The sequence below is a fragment of the Neovison vison genome, chromosome 11 (assembly GCF_020171115.1).
Source record: "Neovison vison isolate M4711 chromosome 11, ASM_NN_V1, whole genome shotgun sequence".
Taxonomy (NCBI): Eukaryota; Metazoa; Chordata; class Mammalia; order Carnivora; family Mustelidae; genus Neogale; species Neogale vison.
Window position 1 is genome coordinate 146,533,730 of NC_058101.1, and position 14,488 is coordinate 146,548,217.

The 14,488-nt window shown below is 37.3% G+C and overlaps 1 pseudogene; it reads right to left on the minus strand.

The window, feature by feature from the left end:
• Positions 1-201: 201 nt before the first annotated feature.
• LOC122890322 overlaps positions 202-14,488 on the minus strand; it is a 30,394-nt pseudogene continuing 16,107 nt past the window's right edge.

Below are 14,488 nucleotides of genomic sequence, written 5' to 3' on the forward strand. Positions count from 1 at the left end.
AAAATACATAAGTAAACCCTACAAGCTCTGGGGCACAGCCTACTAATCTCAGATGATAAATGGTGGCTGAATTATGATTCTGCAAAGGTATTCCCATAACCGAACATCCAAGGAAATTTTACAGCCCATGGAATTCTTAGACCAAAAAATAAATAGCCACACATACAGGACCTACATACTGTGAATTGAAATGGTGACATTTTAGGGCTCCTGAAAGAGCCAGAGCAGGAAGGATTGTTCAAACAGAAGATCCTCGTGCTTCTCTTCAGCCAAAGTTTAGCAGGCTCTATCACTTCCCCAGCCGCCCTCCATTGCTCCAAGTCCTTCTCCAGTTTTTCCTTGAGTCTTTTTCTTCTCCTGAACTGTCCTTAGCCTGTAGAACTCTTCTCACTCTCTCTCATCCAGCTCTGTGATGATATGAGCAAGGGTACTTTCAGTCTGGGGAATGATGGCATGTTCCGTGGCATTTACATGCCTGTTGGTTATCTTAATAGCTTAAAAGCAACAAAGGAAGTCTGTGGTGAAGCTACTCCCACCCCCACTTCCACTGCTCTGGCTTAATTCTGGCCAAACCAGTCAGTTCACACCTGTTGGTTCATCCTCCAGGTAATGTTCAAATTACTGGCAGAGCCATACCAGCTGCATTATCTTTCTTCTCTGGAAGCTTCACTTGGGCTTTCTGTACATTGAAGACAACGTAGTGCAGAAGTCACTTGCTGTGAATGTGGCCTCAGCAAATGAAAAGGTGGCTTCTCTCATCAGTGCTCACCCATCAACCTTTGGGTCTCTACTATCTCCTCTAGGATCTGTTGAAATGGAAGAGTTAAGACATAGGATTTTTTTTCTTCAGGAGATTTCAAGCTGTCTGAAACATTCATGACAATCTGAGCCACTTGCGAGGGAAAGATTTCAGTTTGGTAGTTGGCCAGCTGGATGGTGGGACATTGATAGTTTTGGGCTGCAACAGCCCCAGCCCCAGTGTCCCTCTACCCGAGTCAGCTGGTGGTGTCAGGGTTGTGCTTCCTCAGGGAGGGAAGGAGGAAAACAGAATCAGAGAGGGAAAAGGAGATAGCAATTATATCTGTAACATTGTATTTCTTGAAAAATGAAGTGAATGAAGTTAACACAGAATAATAGATCTTATAAAGGTAAGTGGTGAGAACACAGGTATATATTACATTTTCCAAAGTTATCTACAAAAAGAATAACTTTTAAGAAGTAAGATTTAAAAATAAAAATTCATACCTTCCAGTCCCCAAGCAAAAGTTTTTTTCAAATACATGCTCTACATTTTCTAATTTTTTTCTTAATATTTTATTCCCTAATGATTTAAATTCTTTCTTACTCGCCTTAATGACTAAGTACCTTTGGTTGTCATTAAATAACTACTTAATTAAGAGATTATTTTTAACACTTTTATAAAGTTTTATAAAGTATAAACACTTTTATAAATTAAGAGATTATTTTTAACACTTTCATAAAGGATCTTTTATATTTATATGGTGGGAAAGCATATCCTTTTATAAAGCATAATATATAATATAAATTATTACAATTTGCAATTAAGTTCCTTCCATACACTAAATATTTATTATGAATGTATACTCTAATTGTTCTTCCATTTCCACAATTACAGCGGAGTATTTTTAACAGCATAGACATTTTTAGTATTGTTCAGTGATTTAAGGAAAAAATTGCTCAAATCTTGACATCATTTTTTAATCACAATTTACTCATTTTAGATTAACTTCCCCTTTTAAAAAGTATTATTGCTATGACTGACTTCCAATATATTCTTAAACCTGTGACATTTTTGGTAGACATAAATAAGAAAAAAGAATAGTCTTCGGTCTTCTTTTACCCAATTAATTCACCAGAAACAAATTAAGTCAAAATGCTTAGCAATAATTAAATTTCTAAGCAAAAGTATAAGGAGAAATATAAGGTTTAGAATTTAGTACAATAACTTAGCTAACAAAGCAAATAGAATGGGATTAGGAAAATCATGGTCACTCCTACAACAATACAGATGAGTGGAAACTTTTTTTTTTTTTCCCCAAACCATCCAGATTAACAAATTCATTTTTTATTATGGTTATCCATTTAGTTGAAAAACATTAAGGAGATTTTTTTGTGAGAAGACTGTGATACACACTGTGTACATATTTTTTAATAGGCCGTATTATCTCTGCTCTTAAGAATACATAACAGTGAGGAAAAAAAGACTCTGTAAGAATCACTTTGGAAACAATCATAATGCAGAACATTAGCAAATTAATCTACTCCAACATCTTATTTCTAATATCCAATTCCAACATCTTATTTCCAATGTCCAACTCCAACATCTTAATTCTAATATCTGGTTCAGAGTGCAAAGAAATGGCACATCACCTGATATTTTATATCTTTAGCACAATATTATGGCAGAATCAAGAAGTAGTCAAGAAGGGGTGCCTGAGTGGCTCAGTGGGTTAAAGCCTCTGCCTTCAGCTTGGGTCATGATCCCAGGGTCCCGGGATCGAGCCCTGCATTAGGCTCTCTGCTCAGTGGGGAGCCTGCTTCCTCCTCTCTCTGTCTCTGCCTGCCTCTTTGCCTACTTGTCTGTCAAATAAATAAATAAAATCTTAAAAAAAAAAAAGTAGTCAAGAAGTTTGGTTTGGAGCCCCACCCTTGTGATTTTATAATGGCTTCTCTTCAACAGTTATATTCCTTCAAGGTTACATTTATTTATTTAATATACACTATGTGCTAGATACTGTTATAAACACATAGAAATAACTCATTTATATCAATAAGATGAGAGTTAAAAGATACAGCACTATGAAATGACCCCAAATCTCAGTGGCTTATAACAATATGTATCTCTCATTACATGTTGACTTTGACTGTGGCTCTGCTTCCTGCCCCTTTTACTCCAGGATGCAGGCTAAAGAAACCCCTGAGATATCACCGTTCTCATGGCAGAGAGGAGAGAAAGAATGGTGAAAATATATGATGGACCTTAAAGTTTTTGCTTATAACTTATATACATCACTTAAGGTCACATTTCAAAGACCAAAAAAAAAAAAGTGATTTGGCCAAGTCTGACAATGGAGCAGAAATGGGTAATCCTGCCAGGAGGAAGACCCATGAAAATTGAAAATGCTATAGCATACCATCATCATTGCATGGATACTAGGACAGATATTATTATCCCCATTTTACAACTGAAGTAACTGAGGCATTAGGATATTAAGTAACTGATGAAGGCCACACACACAGCTACTAAGTAACAGAGCTGGGATTTGACATCCAGGCAATTCATGCTCTTAACAACTATACTACACTGACTCCTTATGTTCTTGAACTATTATTTTCACTTCTTCATCAAAATTCTGAAATTCATGCACACAGAAATATTTGACAGGTAAAAGTTTAAATAGACACTCTCCCAAAGGGATTTGCATTTTAAGGCAATAAAACCTTAAGATAAAGATGCAAAGTTCAGACAGCTGGATTTCAGAAGCTTAGTGGAGAATGAAGCCTTTCCAATGCCTCTGAAATCACATCTAATAATCAGCCCCTTATTCTGTGTATAGACAGTCACTTAACTGCTTTGCTTGAGGTCTATGTTCCAAATATCACTTATTCAGGCGGGTCTTTCCTCAAAATCCTATTTTTAAAAACACACATTCATCATTATCACCACAATAACTACCTCTTTTATTCTTTATCCCTTTCCCCTGCCTTATTTTTCCTTCATAGAATACTAATTTTATCTGGGAACCTTGGTGGCTCAGTCTGCCTTCAGCTCAGGCTACGATCTCAGGGTCCTGGGATCTAGTCCCACATCTTGCTCCTTACTCAGTGGGAGCCCACTTCACCCTCTTGCTCTGACCCTCCTCCCCACTTGAGCTCTCTCTCTGTCTCAAATAAATAAATAATTTTTTTAAAGTACTTATTTTATCTTATTCAGTTACTTATTTCCCTATTATTTGTTTCTCCCACTATTATGACTTTGTTAAATTAATATTTCTTTAGAGCACAAGGTGCCAGATGGTGAGCAATAAAACACCACAAGAGAAATTAAAATAGAGAAGTTTATTAGTGACAGTTCCTAAAGCAATTACACAGCATTTCTTGAGGGACCACATGGGGGGAAGTTGAGGCAGAGTGCAGTCAGAAGGAGGTAAGTCCTGGGGCATGTGCCTTTATTAGGGCCTATGGGTGGAATATTTGCGGATTCCTAGACTAAGACTAGTCAATTCAAACTAAAGAGGCTTTGTAAGCCCCATGGCTGTCTTATATAAAGGGCATGCAAGGATAAGGCCCTGGCTGCTGGGGAAGACTTTATTTTAAGGGCTACTGGGGAAGCGATACCAGGAGCTTAAAATTACCTATAACTCTTAAACGAGGGCATGTGCTTACAGGAGGGGTTGTCTAGGCTGGTTGGCCAAATTAAATAGATGCCAAGGCAGCAATACCATAGAGTAGCTTAGCTAAACATCCACTAATTCATAAGTTCTATGAGGGTATGAACATTGTTCATCTTATCACTGTTGTGATCACAGCACCAGGATAGGAATTAGCATGTGGTAGGTTCTTAGTAAATATTTGTTGATGAATAAATGAATGAATGTATGAGTTAATGAATGAACTTAATATTTGCTACCTATAAAAGTTAGGTAAGACTAGCTATGAAAGAAATAGTGGACCAAAGTCCAAAGGATCACAGCAAGACACTCTTCTTGTCATTAAGAACAATAACTTTTATTGAATGCCAGCTGTGTGTCAAATGCCAAGACTACAAATAAATATAAAATAAAGATCCATCCCTGAGGCTCACGATGTAATTAGAGAAATAAAATATGCTTACAAAGAAATTAGTAATAATAGAAGGTAATAATTTAATGACTAGTAATGTATTTCAAGTGATATGAGATGTTGCAACTTCATGAAAGTAGGTATGTTGTATAAGTGTATTTATGAGAAATTTTTATGATTTTTGCAAATAAGTACAATATAGTGAAAAAAAGTCACAGCAGAATTATCGTGACCAAAGCGATCTGCCAGTAATTTATTGTGCTTTATTTACAGCATATCACTCAAGAGCTTTCAAAAGAAGAAAAAATCCAGTCTCCCCAGAACGTATCAAACCATTGTCAAGCATAAAATAGTTAATTATTGACGTGCAAAATTAAGAAATCATGACCCATAACCAAGAAAATAGCAAGCAATAGACACAGACTTGAGATGATCCAGATGTTAGTATCAGCAGATAAGGACTTTAAAGCTGATATTACAGATTTGTTCATGGGCTTAAAGGAAAAATGATGATAATAAGTAAATTATGAACAATATCAGCAGAGCAAAAAAAGAGCTGAAGGGAAGTCCTAGAACTGAAAGTTATGCCAATACAGATCTATAAACTACTGGATATGCTTAGCCGTATATTGGAGACCACAGAAGAAAGTTATAGTGATCTTGAAGGCAAATCAAAGGGAATTACCCAACAGAACAGAGAAAAAAATGATTGAAAAAAATTAATGGACACTCAGTTACCTGTCTAACATGTGTAGTGCCACTAGAGTCCTAGGTGGAGAGTGTGTGTGTTTGTGTGTGTGTGTGTGTGTGTGTATAAAATTTCTTTTTTTTTTTAAATAATGGCCAAAATTTTCCAAATGTGTTGGAAAACATTAACTTAGAGATCCAGCAAGCCTAGTGAACTCCAAACAAAATTAATTCAAAGGGGGAAAAACTGGGTACAAAAAGTCAAACTGCTGACACTGGAAGTTAAACAGTAAGTCTAAAAGTACTCAGGGGGAAAAAGGATGCATAATATACTACACAAACAAAGGAAGGCTTTGAATCAGAAATAATGGACAAACGACATTTTTAAACTGCTGGAGGATAAGGCCATCTGGGTGGCTCAGTCAGTTAAGCATCCGACTCTTGATTTCAGCTCAGGTCATGATCTCAGGGTCGTGGGATCTAGCCTTGAGTCAGGCTCTGCATTCAGTGTGGAGTCTGCCTGGGAGTCTCTTTCTCTGCCTCTGCCCCTCTCCATCCCCCATTCATGTAGGCACATGCTTTCTCTCTCTAAAAAATATAAAAATAAAATAATATAATTTTTAAAAATAAAGTGTTAGGGACACCTGGATGGCTCAGGTGGTTAAACGTCTGCCTTCCACTCAGTTCATGATCCCAGGGTCTTGGTATGGAGTCCTGCATTGAGCTACTTGTTCAGCAGGAAGCCTGCCTCTCCCTCTCCCTCTGCCTACTGTTTCCTCTGCGTGCACTCTCTCTTTTCCTCACAAATAAATAAATAAAATCTTAAAAAAAAAAAAAAAAGGAGCCCTCCCTCAATTGCTAATAAACACTATTCTGAAAATAAATTCAAACCACAGTTTGGGAAAAATTATCCACAATACAAATATATGACACAGGTCTTACATGCAGAATATAGAAGAATTCATAGAACTTAGTAATAACAAAATACACATTCCAATTTATCAAACAAGCAAAAGACTTATACAGACACTTCACAAAATAACATTTCTGAATGGACAATAAGCACATGGAAAGCTGTTCAATCTTACTAGTTATCAGAATAATGCAATTTTTTTAAAAAAATAAGAAATTACTTTGTGCTCACCAAAATTGTTAATATTTAAAAACTTGACACCCTTAAACACTGGGCAGGGATGTGAAGAAACCAGAACTCTCATACATTGTTAATGGGAATGTACCACTTTGAAAAGTAATTTGACAGTTTTTTATCAATTTACACATATTCTTATTTATATTACCCTTCAATTCCACTTTTACATAGTTTCCAAGAGAAGTCTAAATGACTTGTATGCAAATATTTATAGCAGATTTATTCATAATATCCAGTAAATGAAAACAGCACACATGATTATCAATAGTACAACCGGTCAACAAATTATGGAATACCCACACTGTGAAATGTTACTCAACAATAAAAAGTAATTATCTGAAGATATACAGAAAGCATGAATAAATTTCAAAAACATATTGAGCAAAAAAATCCAGACACAGAGACTGCTGGGTGACTCAGTTGGTTGAACGTCTGCCTTTGGCTCAGGTCATGATCCCAGGGTCCTAGGATTGAATCCTGGATTGGGCTTCTTGTTCAGGGGGAAGCCTGCTTCTCCATCTGCCTGCTGCTCCCCCTACTCATGTATTCCCTCTATTTCTGTCTCTCAAACTGACAAATAAATAAAATCTTAAGGAAAATAAAAGCCAGACACCAAAGAGTACACACCAAATGGATTTACTTATTTAAAATTCAAGAGCACACAGAACTAACTTCTGATGATAGAAACCAGAACGCTGGGTGTTTCTCACAGATAAAAATTGAGAGACAGGGGCCACAAGGGAACATTTTGAGGTGACAGAAATAGTCTATACCTTGATTGGCTATGTGTTACATGAAGTTATACACTTTTCAAAACTCACTGAATTGTACATTTAGATCTGTGTTTTCCTATACGTAAAGTATACTTCAAAAAACAAAAAACACAGCAGAATTTTCAAATAAACTGCAACCTAATTTTAAATTTTGTATGAAAAAGCAAAACATAACAAATAGTCAAGACATTGCTGAAGACGTAGAAGGAGAAAAGCAAGGAAAACACTTTTTGCACATAAAAATCGAGATTTATTATAAACCTATTGGAATTTTTAAATGTGGCATTTGTGAAGGGATAAATTGACCTATGGAATAGAATAGAGAGTCTCCAAACAGAATTTCACACAAATGGAACCTTGATATATGCTCCAAATAGCACTGAAAATAGCTAAAGCTATATTTGATGAATAGTACTGGAAGAATCGGATATTCAAACTAATATGAAATATACACATAAATAATTAATTCTAAATTGACCGGAGATTTAAATGTGAAACTTCACAAGGTAAAACTTCACAATTTTTAGAAAAAATATGGCAAAATATTTATATGACCTCATGCTAGGAAATAACTTAAAAAAAAAAAAAAAGAGGGGCGCCTGGGTGGCTCAGTGGGTTAAGCCGCTGCCTTCGACTCAGGTCATGATCCCAGGGTCCTGGGATCGAGTCCCGCATCGGGCTCTCTGCTCAGTAGGGAGCCTGCTTCCCTCTCTCTCTCTCTCTGCCTGCCTCTCTGTCTACTTGTAATCTCTGTCTGTTAAATAAACAAAAAAAAAAAAAGACACTGATAGGGTTCTGGGGCCAAGATGCGAGGAGCAACAGACTGAAATGACCTCAGGTCCCAGGAGTTCAGCTAGATAGTTATCAAACCATTCTGAACACCTACAAACTCAATAGGAGATAGAAGAGAAGAGCAGCAATTCTAGGAACAGAAAATTGACCACTTTCTGGAAGGAAAGTGAATCTGAAGTGACAGGAAGATAGACCACGGAGAGAGGGGCCAGCTCCCAGAAAGCAGTGGAGCAACAGAGCTCAAAATCAGAACTTTGAGAGGTCTGCTCCACTGAAGGACATCATTCCAAAGACTAAGCAGGGGTGGAGTCCTCATGGGGACACTGTGGTCTCAGGTCCCCAGGGGTCACAGAAAGGCCAGGGGTGCATGGATGTGGCAGAGCTCCAAGGTATTGGAGTCGGGAAACTGACTACAGAGACGGAGCTGAGGAGTGAGCTCTCAGCTCGGGGTTACCTTAAACCATGATCCATGGCACACTCAGGCCACAGCTATTTGTGCGGGGACCCCACAAATGGCAGATACACAGAGAACCCCTCCTTCCTCCTCCAGGAGGAGCAGTGTAGGAGCGCGGGGCAGGAATCTATTGGGTTTGGAGACTCCAAACAGGGCCATGCACCAGAGACAGAAACGCTCGGTCACAGGTTTGGTGAGGACAGAGCACAGCCAGAGACCAAGGAGACAAGAGCAATTGACAGCTTTTCTCTAAGGCACACTGAGGAGTGGTGCCCCAAGCTCTCGGCACCTCTGAGCCAGAGATTGGGAGGCCGCCATTTTCATTCCTGTCCTCCAGAGCTCTACGGAAAGCATTCAGGGAACAAAAGCTTCTGAGAGTGAACCTGAGCAGATTGCTTACCCTGGCCCCTGGCAAGGGCAGTGCAATTCTGCAATTCTGCCTCAGGCCAAGACATTTGAGCATCACTGCCACATGCCACTCCCCGAGAAGATCAGCAAGAACATCCAGCCAAAGCCAAGCTCACTGATCAAGGAGAACAGTGGAACTCCAGAGCTAGGGGAAAGCAATGCATAGCATTCATGGCTTTTCCAGCATCATCCTTTAGTCTTGCATAGTTAATTTTTTTAATTTTATGTTTTTTCTCATTCTGTTTTTTAATTTTTCCTCTTTCCTCTTTCAACATTTTAAAACTAGTTTATCTTAAGAATATCTTTCTTTGAAAAAAATCTTTTTAAAACATCATTGTTATATTTTATTCCATCATTGTATTTCACCCTAACATATAGGTTTTTCTTTTCTTTAAAATTTTGGGATACAATTTATTTTAATAGGTGAGGTAAAATACACCCTAAATCTAGCACATGGCTTTGTTCTAATCTCCAGCCTGAGCACATCCTCTCCTCTTTTTCTTTTTTTTTTAATTTTTCCAACCAACTTATCCTATCAATTTCGTTTTTGGATTTTTTAAAAAATTTTCATCCTTAAAATCATATTCCATCACTTCATTGTGTTTACCTTTATTTTTGTGTATACATATAAGTTCTTCTTTCTTTCAGATTTTGGGAGGTAATTTTTCTAAGAGACCAGAATACACCCACAACCAAGAGGGTGCCTCTGTTCTATTCACCAGTCTAAAATGTGTGTGTATGTGTGTGTGTGTGTGTGTGTGTATAGTTCTAGTTATAGTTATTTTTTAGTTTTTTATTTTTATTTCTTTTTTCCCCCTTTCCTCTACCTCCCCCCAGTTTTGAGTCTCTTCTGATTTGATTGGTGTAAATTTTTCTGGGGTGTCTGCCACCCTTTTAGTATTTTATTCTCTCGTTCATATATTCTTATCTGGATAAAATGACAAGGTGGAAAAACTCACCCCCCCCCAAAAAAAGAACAAGAGGCAGTACCAACAGCAAGGGATCTAATCAATACAGACATTGGTAATATGTCAGAACTAGAGTTCAGAATGATGATGCTCAAGGTGCTAGCTGGGCTCAAAAAGGCATGGAAGATATTAGAGACACCCTCTCTGGAGAAATAAAAGAACTAAAATCTAACCAAGTTGAAATCAAAAAAGCTATTAATGAGGTGCAATAAAAAAATTGAGGCTCTTCATTTGCCATTGGAGACATATCTTGAAAGAAGATGCTGTGGCCAATGTTGGAGAGGTTACTATCTATGTTCTGCTCTAGGATTTTGATAGAATACTGTCACATGTTGAGGTCTTTTATCCATTTCGAGTTCATTTTTGTTTATGATGTAAGAGAATGGTCGAGTTTCATTCTTTGACACATAGCTGTCTAATTTTCCCAACACCATTTATTGAAGAGACTGTCTTTTTTCCACTCTATTTTTTTTTCTGCTTTGTCAAAGATTATTTAACCATGGGACTGAGGGTCCATATCTGGGCACTCTACTCTGTTCCACTGGTCTATGTGTCTGTTTTTGTGACAGTACCATGCTGTCTTGGTAATCACAGCTTTGTAGTAAAGGTTGAAATCAGCAACGTGATGCCCCTAGGTTTGTTTTTCTTTTTCAACATTTCCTTATCAATTTGGGGTCTCTTCTCATTCCATACAAATTTTAGGATTGTTTGTTACATCTCTTTGAAAAATACTAGTGAGATTTTGATTGGGATAGCATTGAAAGTAAAGATTGAAAAACAAATTTTGGGACTTCCTCAAGATCAAAAGCTTCTGGAAAACAAAGGAAACAGTCAACAAAACAAAGAGACAATCCACAGAATGGGAAAAGATATTTGCAAGTGACACTATAAAGAGCTGATATCCAAAATCTATAAAGAACTCCCAAACTCAACACACACAAAACATAATAACATCAAAAATTGGGCAGAAGACATGAACAGACACTTCTCTAAAGAAGACACACAAATGGCTAACAGACACATGAAAAATGTTCATCATCAATAACAATCAGGGAAATTCAAATCAAAACCACACTGAGATATCACCTCACACCAGTTAGAATGGCCAAAATTAACAAGACAGTAAACAACAAGTGTTGGAGAGGATGTGAAGAAAGGGGAACCTTCTTACACTGCTGGTGGGAATGCAAGTTGGTGCAGCCACTTTGGAAAACAGTGTGGAGATTCCTCAAAAAGTTAAAAATAGAACTACCCTGTGACCCTGCAATTGCACTACTGAGTATTTACCCCAAAGATACTGATGTAGTGAAGAGAAGGGCCATTTGTATCTCAATGTTCATAACAGCAATGGCCACAGTTGCCAGACTGTGAAAAGAGCTAAAATGCCTTTCAACAGATGAATGATAAAGAAGAGATTGTCTATATATACAATGGAGTATTATGCCTCCATTAGAAAGGATGAATACCCAACTTTTGTATCAACATGGACGGGATTGGAGGAGATTATGCTGAGTGAAATAAGTTAAGCAGAAAGAGTCAATTACCATATGGTTTCACTTACTTGTGAATCAAAAGGAATAACATGGAGGACATTGGGAAATGGAGAGGAGAATTAAGTTGGGAGAAATCGGAGGAGGAGATGAGAGACTGTGGACTCTGAGAAACAAAGGGGCTTTGGGAGGGGAGAGCAGTGGGGGGTTGGGTGAGCCTGGGGGTGAGTACTATGGAGGGCATGTACTGCATGGAGCACTAGGTTTGGTGCATAAACAATGAATTTTGGAACACTGAAAAAAAAATAAAATAAAATGATAAATAAATAAATAAATAAATAGCAGAAAATATCTGGAAAAAAATGGAGGCTTTTATTGCTAGGATAAATGAGGCAAAAGAGAGAATTAGTGATACAGAAGACCAAAGGAAGGAGAATAACGAAGCTGAGAAGAAAGAGAGACAACTACTGGACCATGACAGGAGAATTCAAGACGTAAGTGATACCATGAGATGAAACAATAGAATAATTGGGATTCCAGAAGAAGAAGAAGAGGGGGGCAGAAGGTATATTGGAACAAATTTTAGTTGAGAATTTCCCTAAAATGGCAAAGGGAACAAGCATCAAAATCCAGGAGGCACAGAGAAGCCCACTCAAAATCAATAAAAATAGGTCCACACCCCGTCATCTAATACTAAAACTCACAAGTCTTAGTGGCAAAGAGAAAATCCTGAAAGAAGTTCAGGACAAGAAGTCTCTAACATACAGTGGTAGAAATATTAGATTGGCAGTACACTTATCCACAGAGACCTGGCAGGCCAGAAAGAATTGGCAAGATATATTCAGAGCACTACATGAGAAAAATATGCAGCCAAGAATACAATATTCAGTTACGCCATCATTAAAAATAGAAAGAGAATTAAAAAGCTTCCAGGACAAACAAAAATTAAAAGAATTTGAAAACACCAAACCAGCCTTACAGGAAATATTGAAAGGGGTCCTCTAAACAAAGAGAGAACCTAGAAGTAGTAGACCAGAAAGGAACAGAGACAATATACAGTAACAGTCACCTTACAGGCAATACAATAGCACTAAATTCATATCTTTCAATAGTAACCCTGAATGTATATGGGCTAAATGTCCTAATCAAAAGATACAGGGTATCTGAATGGACAAAAAAAACCCAAGACCCATCAATATGCTGTCTTCAAGAAACTCATTTTAGACCCAAAGACACCTTCAGATTTGAAGTGAGAGGGTGGAAAACAATTTACCATGTTAATGGACATCAAAAGAAAGCTGGGGTGGCAATCCTTATATCAGATAAATTAGATTTTAAGCCAAAGACTATCATAAGAGATGAGAAAGGGCACTATGTCATACTTAAAAGGTTTGCCCACAAGAAGCTCTAACAATTGTAAATATCTATACCCCCAACATTGGAGCAGCCAACTATATAAACCAATTAATAACAAAATCAAAGAAACACATCGACAATAATACAATAATAATAGGAGACTTCAACACCCCCCTTCACTGAAATGGACAGATCATCCAAGCAAAAGATCAACAAGGAGATAAAGGCCTTAAATGACACACTGGACCAGATGGACATCACAGATATATTCAGAACATTCCATCCCAAAGCACCAGAATGGACATTCTTCTCTAGTACACATGGAACATTCTCCAGAAAAGATCATATCCTGGCTCACAAATCAGGTCTCAACCAGTATCAAAGGAGTAGGATCATTCTCTGCATATTTTCAGACCACAATGACCTGAAGCTAGAACTCAATCACAAGAGAAAACTTGGAAAGAACTCAAATACATAGAGGCTAAAGAACATCCTACTAAAGAATGAATGGGTTAACCAGGAAATTAAGGAAGAATTGAAAAAATTGATGGAAACAAATGAAAATGAAAGCACAACGGCTCCAAATATGTGGAACACAGCAAAGGTGGTCCTGAGAGGAAAATATATAGAGAGATACAAGCCTTTCTCAAGAAACTAGAAAGGTCTCAAGTACAAAACCTAACCCTACACCTAAAGGAGCTGGAGAAAGAACAGCAAATAAAGCCTAAACCCAACAAGAGAAGAAAAATAATAAAGATCAGAGCAGAAATCAATGAAATAGAAACCAAAAGAACAGTAGAACAAACCAACAAAACTAGGAGCTGGTTCTTTGAAACAATTAATAAGATTGATAAACCCCTGGCCAGACTTATCAAAAAGAAAAGAGAAAGGACCCAAATAAATAAAACCATGAATGAAAGAGGAAAGATCACAACCAAAACCAAAGAAATACAAACAATTATAAGAACATATTATGAGCAACTATATGCCAGCAAATTAGACAATCTGTTAGAAATGGATGCATTCCTAGAGATGTATCAACTATCAAAACTGAACCAGGAAGAAATAGAAAACCTGAAGAGATCTATGACCAATAAGGAAAGTGAGGAAGTAATCAAAAAATCTCCCAACAAACAAGGGCCCAGGGCCAGACGGCTTCCAGGGGAATTCTACCAAACATTTAAAGAAGAATTAATACCTATTCTCCAGAAACTGTTCCAAAAATAGAAATTGAAGGAAAACTTCCAAACTCATTTTATGAGGCCAGCATTACCTTGATCCCAAAACTAGACAAAGACCCCATCAAAAAAGAGAATTACAGATCCAGAATACAGATCCAGAATGATGAACACAGATGCAAAAATTCTCATCAAAATACTAGCCAACAGGATTCAACAGTACATTAAAAGGATTACTCACCACGACCAAGTGGGATTTAGTCCTGGGATGCAAGTTTGGTTCAACAGCTGCAAATCAATCAATGTGATACAATGTGATACAATACATTAATAAAAGAAAGAACAAGATGATACTCTCAGTAGATGCAGAAAAAGCATTTGACAAAATACAGCATCCTTTCTTGATCAAAATTCTTCAAGGTGTAGGGA